The sequence below is a fragment of the Passer domesticus genome, chromosome 1, assembly GCF_036417665.1.
Source record: "Passer domesticus isolate bPasDom1 chromosome 1, bPasDom1.hap1, whole genome shotgun sequence".
Classification (NCBI taxonomy): domain Eukaryota; kingdom Metazoa; phylum Chordata; class Aves; order Passeriformes; family Passeridae; genus Passer; species Passer domesticus.
In genome coordinates this window covers 44,598,943-44,616,387 of record NC_087474.1, presented here as the reverse complement: position 1 = coordinate 44,616,387, position 17,445 = coordinate 44,598,943, and positions in this window count along the sequence as shown.

Here is a 17,445-nt window from a genome sequence, read left to right as displayed (position 1 = left end):
TTTTTCAACCTCTTTTTTCAGCCTCTCCCTTTAGCCAATGGAATGAAAATGTCAAGAGTGTTCTCAGACCCACTCTCCTGGGCACAATCACCTGAGTGAAAACGAGTTTGTGGCTGTGAGTGCAATATACATTTATTGAGCTATCTCCCGAGATACCTGTGGTCACTTTTTCAATTCAGCCCTAACTAACTCCATGTCACGGTGGAAATGAAGCAGCCGGTGTAAATAAATAGATGTTTTGTGCCTGTGGTTTAGATCACTTAAACTGTCTTTTGCAGTTGAGGTAGAGAGTTAAGAACCGACTGTGGACGAAAAATGTTAGCAGCTACTCACAACGCAGTACACCCCAACAAGGATATCCACAGAGGACAGTGCCTGAGTGCTTGCAAGTGTTTAGATTCACACTTAGATTTACAGCACTGTAGTTTTCCTGTGGAGCCAAGCTTTTAAACGTTAAATTGAATTGATTCGCAGATTTATATTGGTATTTGATATGCACACATGCACATATTTATACCCTCGTATACCCATGTACTTGATCTAACTTTTCACCTTTGATCACCTCAGTCCTTAGCCCTGGTTGCTTGGGAAGACTTTTCTTCCAGAACAACTTTTTGGTTGTGAAGTCCCCTGGGATTACATAGCTGGAAATCTCAACTCTAATTAGAACAAATTTATCTACTTGTAAATGTGAACATGTAGCTGAGATTTCATACCTCAGACAATTTCCTTTAAGCTTCTGCACATGCTCTGGCCAAGAGCAAAAATTTCTTTTTCAAATACAAAATCCTGCTTCCACTCAAAAATCAACCATCCAATCAATCAACTAGTTTGTTTGCTGGTTTTGCTGTATGCACAATATTAAATCCCCTGAAAAGTGACATTTTTAGCAAACAATTATCAATATATATCATTATGAGTGCTTGAAAAGAAGTCTTCCTGCTACTGCATGGCTGAGGATTTCCAGAGAAACACAGCAAGGGTTTCCAATTGTAGCAGGTTGGAAAAAGGAGAATTTAAAAAGTCAAAGTGACTGACAGAACTACTGTTTTAGAAAGTTACTTAGACGTTTTAAAATGCACCATTTATATTTATTTTCCCTCCCAGGTCTCTGCTAAGACAAATTAGCAGTATAGATCAAGGCATTAGAAAAGAAGACTTTAATAAAGTCTCAGATTTAGGGCTTGTGCCTGTAAATTCCTTGGCATAAACAAGAGGCAGTGGTACGACACAGTAAAAATCCAAGTGTCAGTCATGCCAGGGTGACTAATATAACTCACTTGTGGCCTCATTAATCATGAGTTGAGCAGGCATCCGAAATTCACGTCAATAACAGCTTTACGCCACCCTAGCAAATAAGAAATCCTCTGTAGATATCCTCAGATAGAGTTAGAAACCTTGGTCCTTTCTGGTGTAAACCACCTGAGCTCTGCAAAGGGCTGAAAAGCAATGATCATTTTTCTTAGCTGAGCATCTGACCTACATTTGCTATTCATTATTCCTGTATTATTTTTTGGGAGTCAGCAGAGTTCTTCTTCTGGTTCTGAACAAAGTGTTTGTCTTGTAATCTAACCAGACCAGGGATGTCTCCAAATACTCTTTGGGAATTTTATAAAAAATGCAGCCTCTGCCTTAGCTGTAGAAAATAAATTGAAGGTTTGTTTCCCCTCAGGTGAAACTGATACCATGTTAGGACACTTGATTGCTAGATAAGGGGATCACACAAGCAATCCTAAGAAACATTTACCACTTGAGTTGTTAGATTGAGAAAGGGTGGTAACTAAAAAAGGAAATATTTGGATAAGTACAGATAGATTTCTTTAAATCTCTTTGTTTCCTCCTCTTCCAAGTTGTGCATGTGGAAGATTTTTCTTGCCTCTCCCTGTCTCTATGTCTCTAGAGCAAGATTCATTTGGGATGAGGAAGATGTTGCTGTCAGGACTGACTCAGTTGAAAAGCCATCACTACTTTTTGGTAGGAGTAGTGTCCAGGCGGGTTGGGTCCTTGCTCCGTGTGAGCTCACTGCCACACACTAGCAAGAGGGAGGCAAGGGCAGGATGCTCCACCTTTTTTGGGGGCTCTCTGCATGTGGGTCAGTTTAGTCTAAGAGCCAAAAAACTTTATGAGGAGAGGGGAAGAAGATCCATTTCTCTCCTGCATCCCTCTAAGTATATCTCTATATATTTGCTTTAAAATTCAAACTTTCATCAAAAAAGCTCATCATAGAGTGGTGCTGATCAGGAGCCCTCCTGACTGCTATCCAAGACCTCCATGAGGCCCTTAAAGGCAAGACAGTCTGCCTTTCCAGCTCATCTGTGCCCAGCCCAGATGGCCCCTGGCCCCAGAGGGTGAGCTGCAGTTGGGGTCTGCCAGCCTGGAGCCTGCAGGACACCTGTGGGGCTGTGCCAGCCTCCTGGGGCTGCATCTGCCTCAGCAGCAGCAGCGGAGCATCTGGAGGAAACATGAGGTTCAGATTTCATGGAGCGCTCTCAGCCCAAAGGAAATGGCACAGCTGACTGTTCCTTTCAACACGAGCTGCCATGCAGGGTGACAAAAGTGCGCTGATGGGCCACATGCAGCTCCTGAGTGCATCTGCAGCTGCTGCTTGTGGTGCTTGGTGAAAACCCCCAGCGGGGTTGAAGCGTGGCAGCCAGATGTGTCCTCACCTCCTTGCTCCTCTCCATGTGGCATCATGGCGCAGGAGGAAGAGCCAAAAGCAGCGGAGGACACATCACCAAGCACCCTGATTTCCTCCCCACTGGAAAAACAGAGCTCCCTATGGGCAATAAATTGGTGCTGCAGTATTCCTCCCAAATCCCAGCATGTTGAATGTGCTCTCAAGATAATTGAATACCCAGTTGATGATATGCAAATGCTTGTCATCGAGAAGGTCAGATAGTTTCAGCTGAAGTTGATAGGCTGGTCATATGGATGAATGGGGACTGAAAAAGAAAGACCTGGACCAAAATAGTTTTCTAGATGTTTAGTGAGAAGGTAAAAGTCATTCCTTCTCTCTAGGGCAGAGCAGCTCACATACTGCTTATGTAACTTGCAGGGCTAAGGCTTCATTTATAATAAACTGACCACATGAAAAGCAGCATGTGGATGTGGTGGTTGTTGGTTGTTCTTTTGGCTCCAATGGTGATGATTGCTTTCCTACCAGGGAAATTTGTGGGCAGCTGCTCACACTCTTGCACACCCTGAGCTGACTCAGAGCAGACCCACTTCACACCTCTGAAGCTACAGCAGGTGCTTCTTGCCCTGGAGTTCACTCATGTGCTGAAAAAAGGCCATGCCCAGTCTCTTGACAATAGATTTTGGTGCAACTGCTGCAATCCCAGAGTATAACTCCATCTTGGTGGTTGGTGTGGTTCTCCCCCATGCCTCATTTGTGGGGAGAAATGAGATATTTAGGGTCATACCATGAACTGACATCGAGGCAGGTTCCTGGTGTTGGACCCAAAGTGGAGGGGCACTCAGGGGTTGAACTAAATGACTGCCCCTCTGCTGAACATCCTCGATTAAGGTCAGTGTGTGGTTACAAGCACTTCCAAGGCTGAGCACTGATCTGGTGGTAATTGGATCTCACTGGGCTGGTCAAAAAGGAGTTCTACTTCCCAGCAATTATTGCCTGGGGGAGGGAAGGGGAATGGAATTAAAAAACCCCAAACCTGGAGGCAGGGAATTAGGGTAAGTGCTGATGAGTTGGCAGATGATGCGGGATCAATGGCCGTATCATGGCAGGGAAAACAGTGTCAGCCCTCTCAGAGCCATCAGTCGCTGTTGTTTTGGGTAAATGCCAGCAGAGTGAGAGGAGAGAGAGGAAAGATGGGGGAGGGAGGCACCAGCCTGCTGGGCCACTTTTAATTACTTTGGGTCACATCAGACAGAGAACTGCCCACTGTGACAGATCAGTCCTGCTCAGAAGGCTCGCACGCAACCCAGGGTAGCAACCAGGACTTATGTTTGCAGATCTCCTTTTATCCAGAAAAAAACCCCTGCACAACTCAAAGCACCACCACAGCCAAGTGACAGGCAGAAGCATATTGTGCACATCCACGCATCCCCATGCCATGCAGGGCTTCCCTGGGCTGGAGCAGCAAGGGGTGTCTGTCTGACAGCGCGTGCAGCAGCACTACACAACTTTCCAGGCAAGAGGTAGGGCAGGGGAGGCTTGGTGGTACCATCCCTTCCCTGGATGGGAGCCAGAACATTAGCACATCTAAGGTAGGGCTTGTGTCTCCACATGGCTCAAGTTGTTGCCACAGCCTCCAGAAAGGGATCTTGCCATTTTTCATTCCTTTTCTCCTTCAAAGCCTTCAGTGGATCTTGTGGCAGCAGAGGTGCAAAGTCTTATTTATGAGTGTTTTTTGCACCAGCAGCAAGGTGCTGTCAATAGGAATGGTCACTGACTTTCTGTACTTGATTGCCATCACAAATTCCTCAGAAGCTTTTAAAAAAAGAAAGAAATATCACCATTCTATAAATATTTTTACGGCAGAATCCATCACTGCCACATATGAAGCTCATATATAATCCTTGTTTTCTTCACACACAACAATTTCCTGTTGACTTCACTGGGATCTGCATTTGCATTCAGGTTGCATGGTCAGGTTGTTAATTATGCAAACTCACCTGGTCCTCCTGAGCTCAGCACAAATTCAAATGGACATGCCCTCATGAAAATAAGTCCTTCATTGCCCTGCTGCAGATTTTAAAATACTAGTTTCCCCGGTGGAAACAGTATTTGGTGTTTCTAGAACACTTTGATGATGCGTGGCTCCTCCTACTTTCTTCTCAGTCCCTGTTTTAGTGATGTTTAGTTTCAGGCCTTCTGTCCCTGCATCTGTGATTCTGCTTCAACTTGATAGTTTGTGGTGCTGGGCTTTTGGCTATGCTAATGACCTAATCCAAGTTTAAATAATAAAAAAGGGCAGGTTGGTTTTACAGTGCAAACAGTTTTACCCGTAGACAACGCAGGGATGGAAAATAGCAAAAGAGAGGTAAAAATGACAAACTGAAATTTGCTGCCACAGTATTAAATTACAATACGAGCCAAAATTAAACTGTTTGTCAGCCACACCAGTGCAGATAGGAGAATTAGGCATTGTTTCTGTTTCAAATCAAATGGGTGTATGGTCCAGGGGTGCCAGTTTAGCTCATATAAAGGAGAAACCTTCATTATAAGTCTGAGAGGCCATTTTAATGAGCTGTTTTAATCTGACGTAGTTCAGCTGATTGTGGTGGCTTTGGACAGGCTCTGCTGAGCTGTGTGGGGGATGAGATCTGCTGTGTGCCCCCAGCAGAACCCATGTGCCCTGGTGCTGCGGCCATGTGTGGTTGTGTGCCCCACGGGTGTTAGCAGCACACCTGCCTGGTGGGCTCTCACTTGCCCCATTTCACTTGGTATTTTTGTCTTCTCAGTTCACTCCCCACATTTTCTTCAGCTGGCTAACAGCTTTGGCTAGGGGATCTCAGGAGCAGGCAGCTTTTGTTTTCTAAAACGTAGCAGCTCTAAATTACTGCCAGACTGGATTTTTTGTCGTGGGTTTTCCCTCCTATGGTGTTCATGGTAGTGTCTTCTTGTGCTACTCTGTCATTTAGGGGGACAGTCTTTCTGCTATAAGCACACTGCTTCCTTCTTTCCCCAAACAGCTTTAACTTCAATAAGGTTAAAGCCTGGCATTCATATTCTTAGTCTGTCAGGCTTCTGCAAGCAGAGCAATAGAAGAAGAAATTTTAGTGCCATCCTCGACTTTCTGTGTGACTTCAGAATGGTTATTGTAATGGCAGAGTTGATCAAATACAGTAGAAATGTTGTTTTTAAATATTTATTGCTATTCCAACTGATGACTACTCAACAACAACTCATACTTTATTTACTTATTTGTTTGCTATTTGAACATCTACCTAAAGAGACTTTTCTTGCACAAATACTAGGGGAATGGCTGTTCTTTGTACCAATGCCCTTGTTTAGCTTCAAGCAAAAGTATTTGAGAAAAGACAAGAAATGCATGTTTCTCATTGCTTTCCAGCTGCTCTTCTTCATCAATTATTGCTATTACTTCTATTGCTACAGAGCCAGAAGGTCTTGGATTGGGTACAATTACTGTGTGACCTGGGTGAGAGCTGTTCTGGCTTGCTGAGTTAGGTGATCTAATTCTGTAGGTCAGCAGCAGGATCTACAAGGCCTTATCCAACCCTGTGGGAACAAGGATCTGCTGTGAAGGTCTCCCAGGTGGAAACTCTCCTGCTTTTATAGTTTCCAGCACCAGACCAGGGAAAAGACTAGATATCATTTGGTGACAGGAATACTCGGTGCAGAAAGAAGAACATGTAGAAGCAATCACAGATTCAAAGGTTAAAATCAAGTTGATAAGTCTCAATGAGGAAAACAAACCAGCAATTAATGTAAGCAATGCTGGGGTAAAAGAGGCTTGGAGGAGGAGGGGAGTTGACATATGGAGACAGAAAGTTAGTGGATGGAAGTACACTTAGAAAGTGATAGGAAACTTTACAGCGGGATATAAATATTTTTCACTTGGGGGTTGAAGATTCAGATAGCTACTGAAATCTGCAGGGTGTTCACTGGTTGTTGTCCCACTTTCCGGTGGTAAATTTATGCCACAAAAAAACCCCCAAAATATTTGTCCTTCCTTTTTCTCATGGTCTCTGCCACATTCAGAGGGAGAGGGAGAATGGACTTCATAATTTTCTCCTCTGTCACCTCTCCTTTTCACTACAAATGCCTGTCCAGGTCAAAGCATCCTAAGATGCACATCTCTCTTCCTGCTGGATATGGGACAGGCATTTTGATCTTTGTGCTCTGGGCTGACAGAGAAGTAATATTTTTTCCAGGAGTGCTAAATTCTTGCCAGAACTATTTAAAACAAATAAACAAACAATTTCTTTTTGCCAAGCTTTTATTCTATTACACAGGCCCAGTGACAACTTTTTTATGACAAATATTTCCTGAGGTTTCTGTTCATGCTTGGACACAGCAATTGCTTACAGAAGCCATATTATGTACACATTGGACTGAGCATAACAGCACCTGCTGCTGCCCCTGCTGCTACTGAAGAGAGAGCAACTAATCTCTTTAATTATTGGAAAAGAATTAAGGCTTTGATTTTTCTTATTGAAGAAACACAGACATTTTTCCCCCCTGCAGGCTGGGAAGAAGATGTTCTTTGCCTTCCTGTTCTGCTGCCTGAGTGAGGGGCTTAAACCATTGGGTGGGTGCCTTCCACTGGCAGCACCCAAAGGAAGGGTAGGATTGTATGGACACCCACCACCCATTATCTATGTAAGGACTGGCACCCATGGGTTTTATCCCACCATGTGCCCTACATGCAAGACAGAAGGGCCAGTTTGCTCCCTGGAACTGTGGTAGAGGGATTCCTTTGGGTCCCATGGGCAGCGAAGGAGACAGGCTGAGGGCAGGGTTAGGCTCTCTCTAGGAGCAAGGCGAATGCAAATGGCAGCAGGATTGTCTGGGCACCGCTGGAGCCCGCTTGTCTGCAGGCGTGCTGCGTGTTCTGGACGTGCCAGGGAGCCACAGGACCACCGGCACATCAGCTGTCTCCAGCAGAGAGATGGGCTTGTCATGCCGGTAGCACACCTGGGAGGGAGAGGTGGGGAATCCAAAGCAGAAAATAATCACGGGGAAACTGTTTTCTTGATAAGAATTTTGTAGCTCATTTTAGGAAGACCTTCCTGCCTACATGCTGCAAAGTCACACTCTAAGGGGCACTAGGAGTTAGAGGAGCTCTTGAAGGACTAATGAGGGTCTGTTATCAGTCGTTCCCCACACTCAAAGCGGGACCAGAGTAGTCTGTAGTGGTCTTCTCTCAAACACTACCAACATTTTGTTAGTCTCCTTGTCTCACCTCCCCTCCCAGTCCATTTTTCTCTGCTTCCAAACCCTTATCTCCTTGTCAAAGTTAAAGGAAGAGGAGTGGAAAAGAGCATGGAAAAGAGCAAAAAAGATCCTTTCCATCTTTTCGGCTCCCTGCTGCCCTCCCTCCCCCCCACCCCTTCCCACAAAGGAGCTGCAAGTATTCCTCTGCACCACAAAAAGGACCTGCCAATGGGTCTAGGACAGAAAGAGTTAAACTCAGACGAGCACTAGCTCCAACACAGTTAATCCATATAAAGCTCATGGATTTCTCTGCAGTGATCTTTGTGGTTGTCATTTGCATTTTTTTCCTTTTGTGAAATCTTTTCTTCTTTCCTTTTACACTCGTATGCATGCAGAAATTAGCATATTGTACCGAGAGTGGGAGATGTAAGAAGCCGACCCCCTGCTGTTCAGCGGATTGTGCAATCTGCAGGCGGCATCAATTTTTCAGCAGTTTTCTCATTTCTCATTACAGTCAGGGCACCGCACAGCTCCCGATTCAACACAATCCCTAGTGGTCCTACAGACAAGCATATGGGCTGTCGAATAGCCGTACTGCTACTTTCATAGCATTAATATCCTTGTTTATGCTTCCACCGTAATTAATCCTGGTATTAATATAGTTTGGGCTTAGCTTTACTAATTATGTATGGGCTAGCAGGATAATTATGTCAGCAGACTCCGGCGCTGATACTTGACAGCAGTTTGCTAACCTTAGGAGCTGCACATAAACACTTTGGCTGATCCTGCCTGGGAAACAAGGAAGGCAAAGAGATGAGGAGGAGGCTGTACATGGCGACTCGATGTCTGATACCTATAAATACTGTTTTTAAAATAAGGAAATTTCGCAAGCACAATAAAGTTGTCCTCAGGTATCAAACTCTGTGGTTGTCATAGTGATGTGTGCATTATTAAGAGGGTGTTGTTCACTCTGGCATCTAAGCTTATAATGAGGACAGCTCATTATCAGCCCAACGAGAGTTCCTTTCCCCACTGACCACATTGCAGCTTGACAGTGCATGGGGCTGAGGGGGAACTTTTTTCCCTGTGTTCCTTCCCTGCCCTCCATCCCACTCCACCCTGAATAATCTCAGCAAGCTATTGGTACAGCATACTGCTGTGCGGAGCTAATGAATGGCTAGTGCTAGGAAAGCCATTTCCCAGTTTCCCTCTGGTTTGGAGCATGCCTGTGTTTTTAATGGGTATGAAAAATCACGCTTTGGCCACTTTAGACTCTTTGGATGTCCCTGGCCTGCGCGTTCATTAACATTGCAGATTGGGAAGTTTAAAACAAGCCATTAGTTTGCTTTTATTTCTGCACCTGTTTCTGCTGCCTGACTGTTCCCAGCAAATATCCTTTGCGGGGTCAATGATGCCCCTTTGCGCCAGGCACATGGCTTAATGGAACTTCCTTTGCTTATCATTAGCCACTTTGCATTTTTATAGAGCACTATTAACTGGGATGCAGACTTGCTTTTAATTCCCTTCTGAGGTTTGTACACAGCGGTCACATCCCTCCCCCGCTCCTCAAACAATCCAATTATCACAGTTTGTCACACAGACGTGGATGACCCACACACCACCTGCTCCGCTGGCGAGCCCGATCCTCCGGGATGGCAGCCCAGCATAGCAGTTCGAGTTTTGCCTCAGAAGGGCCCTTTAAATGGCTTTAAATATCATATATCTGCTTTTGTTGGCAAAACCAAACCCAGATCCCAAAATCAGCTGTGAAATTACATTATTTGAAGGTATGAAAGGGATGTGAAAATTACTCTAAAAATTTCATTTTTCCCTCTCTTCCCCTCTTTTTCCCCCCTCTTTTTTTTCTCTTTCCCCATGGAATAGATTTATGTCTAGACAGGCAACCTGTGTATTCTTCAGCCCCGTTAGGCAATCCTGGCGATGTAAGGATCTGATCATCTGGAAAGTTTGAAAAGTGAAAGTTAGTGAGAATGCTGCTGTTGGCCTCCTATACAAGTATGTCTGTAAGCATGAGGTCAGAATTAAGGATGTGATTAAATGTCATCAACATCTATTGGATTATGTACTGATGCATTTTTCTGAAATGTCTCCCAAATCTTAACCCAAAAACATGGGTGGAAATGTTCCCCATGTCTTCAGTTCATTTTGGAGCAGACCCTTTCAACTTTGCCATTAAATTCCCCAGGTCAGACTTTCCTCTGCCCAGCCCTCCCTGTGTGATTTCAGTGCCTTTCTAGCAGCATCTGGCTTTTGGCCTGTGACAGCCCAGGGACATCTGTCTCTTGTTCAAAAATGGCTGTACCATTGTAGAGCACAGTACTTTGGGTGCTGCTTCAGTACCTATTCTTTTAAATTAAAGGGCCACTTGCTAAAACACAGAATCAGTTCCAACACCATAAACTTTATCTCATCAAATGCAGAGATTGTAACTGGAGAGGCCAGAGGTGTGTGCTCTCTTTGGCCCTGAACTCTGAAATTTTCTTTGCCCAGCAGCAGTTTCAGAACCTGGTCTGAGTGGCCAGTGTGTGACTTCATGAGCAGAGGTCCTGAATCCATGGCCTGGGAGGTCCTCCTATAGCTAGCCAAGGGTTAGCTGTGAGTTTCCCAAAGAAGAGGCAATCCCTCTAAATTCTCCATAAAGCATTTCAGAGATCTCTTCTAACAGAGACTTTTGCATGTTTACCATTGCACTAGGGATTTTCCACAGCTTCCTTCCAGTTTTTATTTTATTTTTTTCTTTTGGCCATTGTATTTCAATGGTCAAAAGTAATGAGGTCTCTCCAGTAAGGGTTTCATGCTGCATGTTCTCTTTGTCACACAAAAATCAAAGGGAATTTCACATGTGAATAAAATAAGAGGCCCTCAAGCTATAGCTAGAAGGTCCTGGATTACTCCATCAGTCTACAGGAGAAATCCTCCTGCCCTGAAGCAGTCATCTCCAAGGAAAAACTCTCTGTTTGTGCTTTTAGACTCTGGAGGGAATTTGGATACACTGTGGAACTGCATTTGTAAGTGTTTACTTTTCCACCAAATCCCAGATTTCCCGATCTTGAGATGCAGATCATCTGAAAGTTATGTATTGTTTGAATGCTGGACATTCCTCTTAGTTCTGTATCATTTGAAGGCTGTGAGTCGGTAGCAGGGAGCAAAATAAGCCAAATGTTTCAAGTATGTGTGACTAGTAAATGGATTGGCATTTTGTCTTGCATTTCAAAAGGCTTTTTCTACTGGGAAATTAGTCTCTACTCATAGCGTTGGGATAATCTGCTTATAGTCCAGTTCATCAATATCTTAAGTACCCACATGCTTTTCCTGTACAACAAAGTAACTGATATTTAGATGCTGGTTGTTAACCATCTCAAGTAAATTTCCTAGCAGAATATGGGTGAGTTTTAGACAGCTCTGTGCACACTTTATTAACACACACTAAAGATGCCCATCAGTAGTTAACATTTTCCAGATATCAGAAGCTTGTTAGGCTCTCGGACTATGGCTACATTTCTCTCTATGCTCAGGACCTTGCAGGCTGACACGAGATGCTGTAGGGGAAGAGAAAGGCCTGGAGGAACACGGACATCAGCATGAGACTGTGGGTGCTCAGCAAAGGTCCACTGGCAGAATGGAGAGGTAACAAATTGGCAGGATAAGTAGCAAGTACCTTTTGTTTGGCTCATTCTTGATCAGCTACTTCAGCCTGTAAACTTGGTCTTTTTGGATTCCCTGAAATGGTGGAACATAATCCTCAGTTCACCTTCCAGTACTCAGTAACAACAGAAATGGCACATGGAGCTACAGTCAGCGATTGCTGTGGCAGCAATGGTGTATATAACCATAGTTTTAGCAAAATTCAGCATAGAAGTGGGGATGAGGGATCTACTGGTGCCTAAAATATAACCTGAGACCCACAGAGTGCCTAAACTTTTTACAAGCAGAAACTGTGAGGGCAAGATCCTTGTACACAAAACGTGCTTCAGTTCTTTCTAAATATCCACTTGACCACTGTCAGAGAAAGGCTACTGGGCTAAACAAACTCTTTTTTTTCATGCAATATGGCCTCTCAATCTTTTTGAGGGTGTACTGTTGCATACCCAGAGCTTCTCGCTCAGTGGCATTCCCTCTATTGCAGGTAACACTGCAGACACCTGGGCAGAGATCAAGGCCCTTGCTCTCCATCTCCATGAGTCAAAACAATGAAAAGTCACTTTCATCCCGCATGGGGACAGAAATACTAATGCAGAAGGCAGCCAAGAAGTGCCCTGTTGCTCTGGGGTCTTGAAAAGGCAATCTTAGCAGACTGGGGCAGGTATTAGTTTGTTTGTCATCTCTGCCCTGAGTTACTGCAAGGGAGATATATTGGACCAGAAACATAAATGAAGCACAGGATTTTTTATTAGTGCGTGAACCCTGCAACTGCTACTCATGGCGTAGAGTTTGCAGTTTTAGGTTATTTGCTGCATGCATATTCACCAGAACATAAATAGCTGACAGCAATTGTACTCAGTGATACTGTTGGAAATCAGAGTCATATCTCCTTCATGAGTTCATGAAAGGACCCTTTCAACTTTAAGATGCCAAGGTAGCAAGCCAGTTATACAGATGTGTTATTTTAAGCATGTGCTTTCATCCAGGGCCAGTCCTAGGTGTATTTTCCAATCACTCTTAGAATTAAAAAAATTTTCTTAATATTTCTTTGTTAGGAAGCCATACTCTGATAAGGCATTTGTTCATTTAAGCCAGTTGGAGAGGAAAATGACAGTTTTGGAGCAGCTTCTGTGTTTTGCCATTTGTTTTTATTCTTCCCATCCAACATGGTGATGGTGGTGGATGAGGATGGGGCCAAGTAAAGTACAAAAGGACAGCTGGGTTATTGGGTTATTGTCTTCTGTCCAGAACTATGTGGGTAACCCTGGCTTTTCCTTCCCAAGGGCATAGCTGAAGGTAAGCAGTGCTGTTCCAAACATGATTTAGACAATATTGAATGTGCTCTCTTTTGAGAGACACTGAACAGGTGAGCTCACCCACTTGTTTTTATTCACCACTACATGCAATCTTTGGTGCACACAAGAAGTTAATCTAGTCTGTGATTCCTCTAAAGTATTTTCTCTCTCATTTAACTATTCTCATTTGTCTTAAAGCATGTGGGCTTCCCCAAAGGAGAGAAATCAACAAAAATGTCCCGATGGCAGTTTCTTCTCTTAGGATCTGCCCCCTTTCCTGGTGGTGTCTGTAAGGGCAGCAAGGTCCAGGTATGACTTTATTCTTTGGTCCATATAACACTGAAGGCTCTTGGTGATGGTGTCCTGCTCATGCACAAGCCCCAGGTATGCCAGTGGTGAGCTGAGAGATCTGTTCTTTGCTGTAAGTAAAAGAGGTCAGGACAGAAGGAGCAAGTCTCTGATGAGTTGCATGCTAAAGCACCTCCACGTTCTGCCAGTTGCGTGATTATACACTGGGACATGATTTTTTAATGGAGATGGAAAACAGACATTTTGACAAGACTGAATTTTGCTCAGGGCTATCTGTGTGCTACTCACAGAGAAGAGCCTTGGCCGAATTTGTTCCTGGACAGAGAAGACACAATTCTGCTGAGGCATGATAGAGCTGAGTTTGACACTGAAGTGCAGCTGTAGACAAATATTCCATGCTGTCTCCTGTCAGGGCAGAGAGAGGAGCCCTGTGAGATGCTAGTTATGAAGTCCTACTGGTGCCCTGTGCCTGTTTGTCTAGAAAGCATGCAGATTTAAAGAAAAATGTTTTGGTTATCTAATTGATCTTTAATTTCAACTCTTTTAAGCTTCTCTTATTGAATATGCTCCCGGTGAATAAACTGTTGTTGGGGCTTAACCTGTTCTGAGATTTCAGAAAATCTTGAAGAATTTCAAAGTTTCATGGGCGTAGAATTGGATTGAAATATAAATAAATGAACAGAGAGAGAAAGAAAAAAATTGCTGAAAGGAGTAATCCGTAGTCCCATTTAAACTCCTGCAACACAAGAGGAGGAAAACTTTTATAAGTCCTTGGATGTGCATCTTTCCAGAAGGGATCATGTCAGAGCAAAGTGACATTTTTTTCCCTTTGGTGATGCCCTAGCAGGGTTTTGAAAAGCACTGGTGCTGTAAGTATGGCAACATTATCATGATATAGTTATGGATGTAATTTCTTTCCCCTTTTAAAATGGTACTTTTTTTGAGATGCCTACACTGGTACTGAGCCACCTGTCTGGAAGATTTCGGGGCAAGTCTGAGACTGTGTTGGAAGGGGAGCTGTAGTCAGATAGAGGTAAGCTTGGCTGAACTGCAGAAGGGTAAATGTACCAAGTGTATTATTCCTTGGGCCGTATCAGACAGGAAGTTAAATTAGGTGATTTGATAATCAAGCCTAAACCAGCCACTGCTGAACTAATAGGAGACAGCAAACATCTAAGTTAATGAGAAGATATCAACAATGATGGGTCCTTGAATTTCCAGTATTCAAGAAATACTGGAAAGGGGTTTTAGTCCAGCAAACTAGATTTCCCATACTCTGTGCATGTTTGGCAATCCCACTGAAGGTGTAGCGTTTATTCTTCTCTCCTGCCTGAGACATGTTTATCTGTCCTGGTGGACTATCAGCTTAACATTATCCTGCAAGCAAGAAAATAGGCCAAGTCCCTTGTGGCCTCAGGGATGGAAAAGGGAATGGTTTGGCAGTATGATTTGGCACTTCCCCATACAAGGAGTGCTGTATAATGGTGCTAGAGATGGATCTCACCACCTCCTGTTGGCAGTCCTGGTACAGATAGTCCCATCTAACTGACCTGATGTAAAAGATCCTGCCAATAATGGTACTGGAGAACAGCACCCTTCATTTATCCATTGAACCCACTGGAAGCTGCTTGCTTCACCTTGCCCAGCATAGCTATGGTACCCTGTAGAACTGTGTGGGAAACTTGTATTTCCTTGATTTCCTTTGTATTTCCTTGATTTCCTATGTATTTCCTATGATAGCTCATAGGAGCTCCTATGTAGTCCGTTTGAGTTACTTCCTGAGAGGTTCAAAAGGTCACTTCTGAGTGGTGGCCAATGGTTGTCTGCTAGCTGTGATAGCTGGACCTAGCTGACTCTACCTCTTGCACCAAAAGTGACTTTACCACCTAATCCCCTCCATCGCTGAGCAGCCAACCACTGAAAATTAATTTAAGTCTTTTCTGTCTCTGCAGGGCCCAAAATGAATGTGCTGAAGGCAAAGGTCTCTCCTGCTACTATTGTATGTAGCAGCCTGTTTATTCCTTATTTGTGAAAGAATGTTCCTTTGGAGACTTTTTAGGAAAAGTCAAATATGATGAAAGGGTGTGGAAAAAAAAGGATGGAATCAAGGTGCTTGCAAAGAAAGAGGAAATAATTCTGAGAAACACAGCAGTTTAGACATTAAGGTCTTCTTTCTCCATGACAAAAGACCCCATCCATTAAAACAGTCATAAAACCCTTTAAATCAGGCTGCGGTACCTTTTAGGAAGATGATTGCCAGTTCAGGATCTGTTCAATGTGGAGAAGTACAAATGTACCAGTTTTAATCATGATAAATAACTTGTCTTTTATCAAATCATCTCTGCTGGAAATAGTTTCGCTCTGTGCAGTAATGATAATTTGCGCACTTATCGCTCGGTACCTTCCCAAGACAAGCAGCCAGCCATGGGATGTAATTTAACGACTTATCAACCACAGTTTCATCCAGCCCTTTCCAGCCAGAAGGGCATTTCACACTATTTAAGTGACTTCACCATATATTGCCATCAATTTAAGATTTTACCAGCCCCTAGTCATTAAAATTTTCCACTCAGCACTTTACTTTATAACCTGGGGACGTAGCTGCTGAACGGCACCAGCAGGTCCACGGAATTATCTGCACTGTGCAGGTGATGGGATAATTACCAAAAGAATGCAAATCACTGATTGGCTCTCAAAGGATGCAATCATGATTAGCTGTATGTGTCATGTACAGAGGCACGGGGGGAAAGAAAAAAGGAATATCTGTGTCATGTGTCTACCCTTCCTTGTGTGTTTTCCAATGGAGGTGTCTCTCCAGGGTTGTGTCTGTTAAGCTCGCAGAGAGTGGGATCTGGCACCAAACTCGATGGGTTGCACATCATCTCCAGTGCAGCAGAGAGGCAAGGAATGTGAGAGAGGTCCCACAGTTCACTGCCCTGCAATCCTTTGTGGTAGGTCCAGGTCTGGAATACATCCTGTGTATTGGTGCAGAGGCATTATTGAAGTCTTGTTAAAGTCAGGCATGCAGGAGTTGTGTTCAGCAGTGGTTACTCATTTTGGTCCTAATGAGGAACTGGCTGGTGGTGGACACAGGAGAGCACTTCTCTGTGTTTAAGGTGCCGTGCTTTGAGAGAGTTTGGGATCCCACCCCTCTCTACTGAAAACACCTGCTTGGGTGTTTCCAACACCCAAATTTCTACAGCAGTGACCCTAGTCTTCCATTATAGTCCGGATACACAAAACTAACATAGTCTTGGGTCTTCCCTGCCTTGTCCTAAACCCTAAAATGTGTTGTTCTTCCCCTTTTTATAAATAGAGATGGGAAGAGCAGTTTAGCAACAGACTTTTGCATTGCCATGTGAATAGTGAGAGAATCCTATTTGCTCCCATTGGGATAGATTTTATGAGTGGGGGCCATCCCTGGCCTTTGTAGCAGCCTTCCTCTGACTGTCCTACCAGCACTTACTGGTGCTGCTATTCCTATCTGAAAAAGAAGAACAAGTACAGTGCTTTCTGGCCTCCTGACAGACAGAATTGGACCCTGTGCTCTCCAACTGGATATTGGAGCTGTAGCAAATTTCCCCAAAGCCTGCTAAAGCCTCACTACAGAATCTTTAAATTCCTAACTGCACTCCTTACTCCTCCTGGGAACCACACTGCTCATGGCTGCTTCTTTGCTCTTCCTTCCCACTCACGTCTCTGTTTGGATGAGGAGACTGGAGAAATACTGACAGCCTTCATAATTATCAGCACAGTGGATGACCTAACATGAGCCTTTTCTCCTCTTATGGCTGCCTCAAAGCTTGCAAGAATAAGAGGTGTCTGCCCATTTGGCAAACCTGGCTGAGCCTGACCAGCCAATCCAGAAGTTGTTTGGGGAATTGGTCTGCAAATCAGAAAATTTTGTTTCCTCAGGAAACCATCCTTTATTTAAAACTTTGCTTCATTTGAACAGAAATTGTTCCTCTCCTTTGGCTACTTCTTGCTTTTAAAAGGTCCCTAAAACCTTGGAAGAAAAATCATATAATACCATCCATAAGGGGCTCAACATCTGTTTAAAACCCCCACAAAACTTGAAAAAGTAATCTGCTGCTATCCCTCTTGCTGCTCTCACCTGGGGATGTCAACATAAGACACACACCACAAGAACCAGAAGTCAAATACTCAGATGAGCCTTTTACAGTCTGTGTTGGCATAAAAGGAGAGAGAAGGGATGGAAATAGGTGAAGGGGATAGAATAGGATGGAGAGTAAAAATACTCACATTAAGATGAATTCTAGATGTATTTTTCCAGTTGTTTTTCATGCTGAGGTGGCT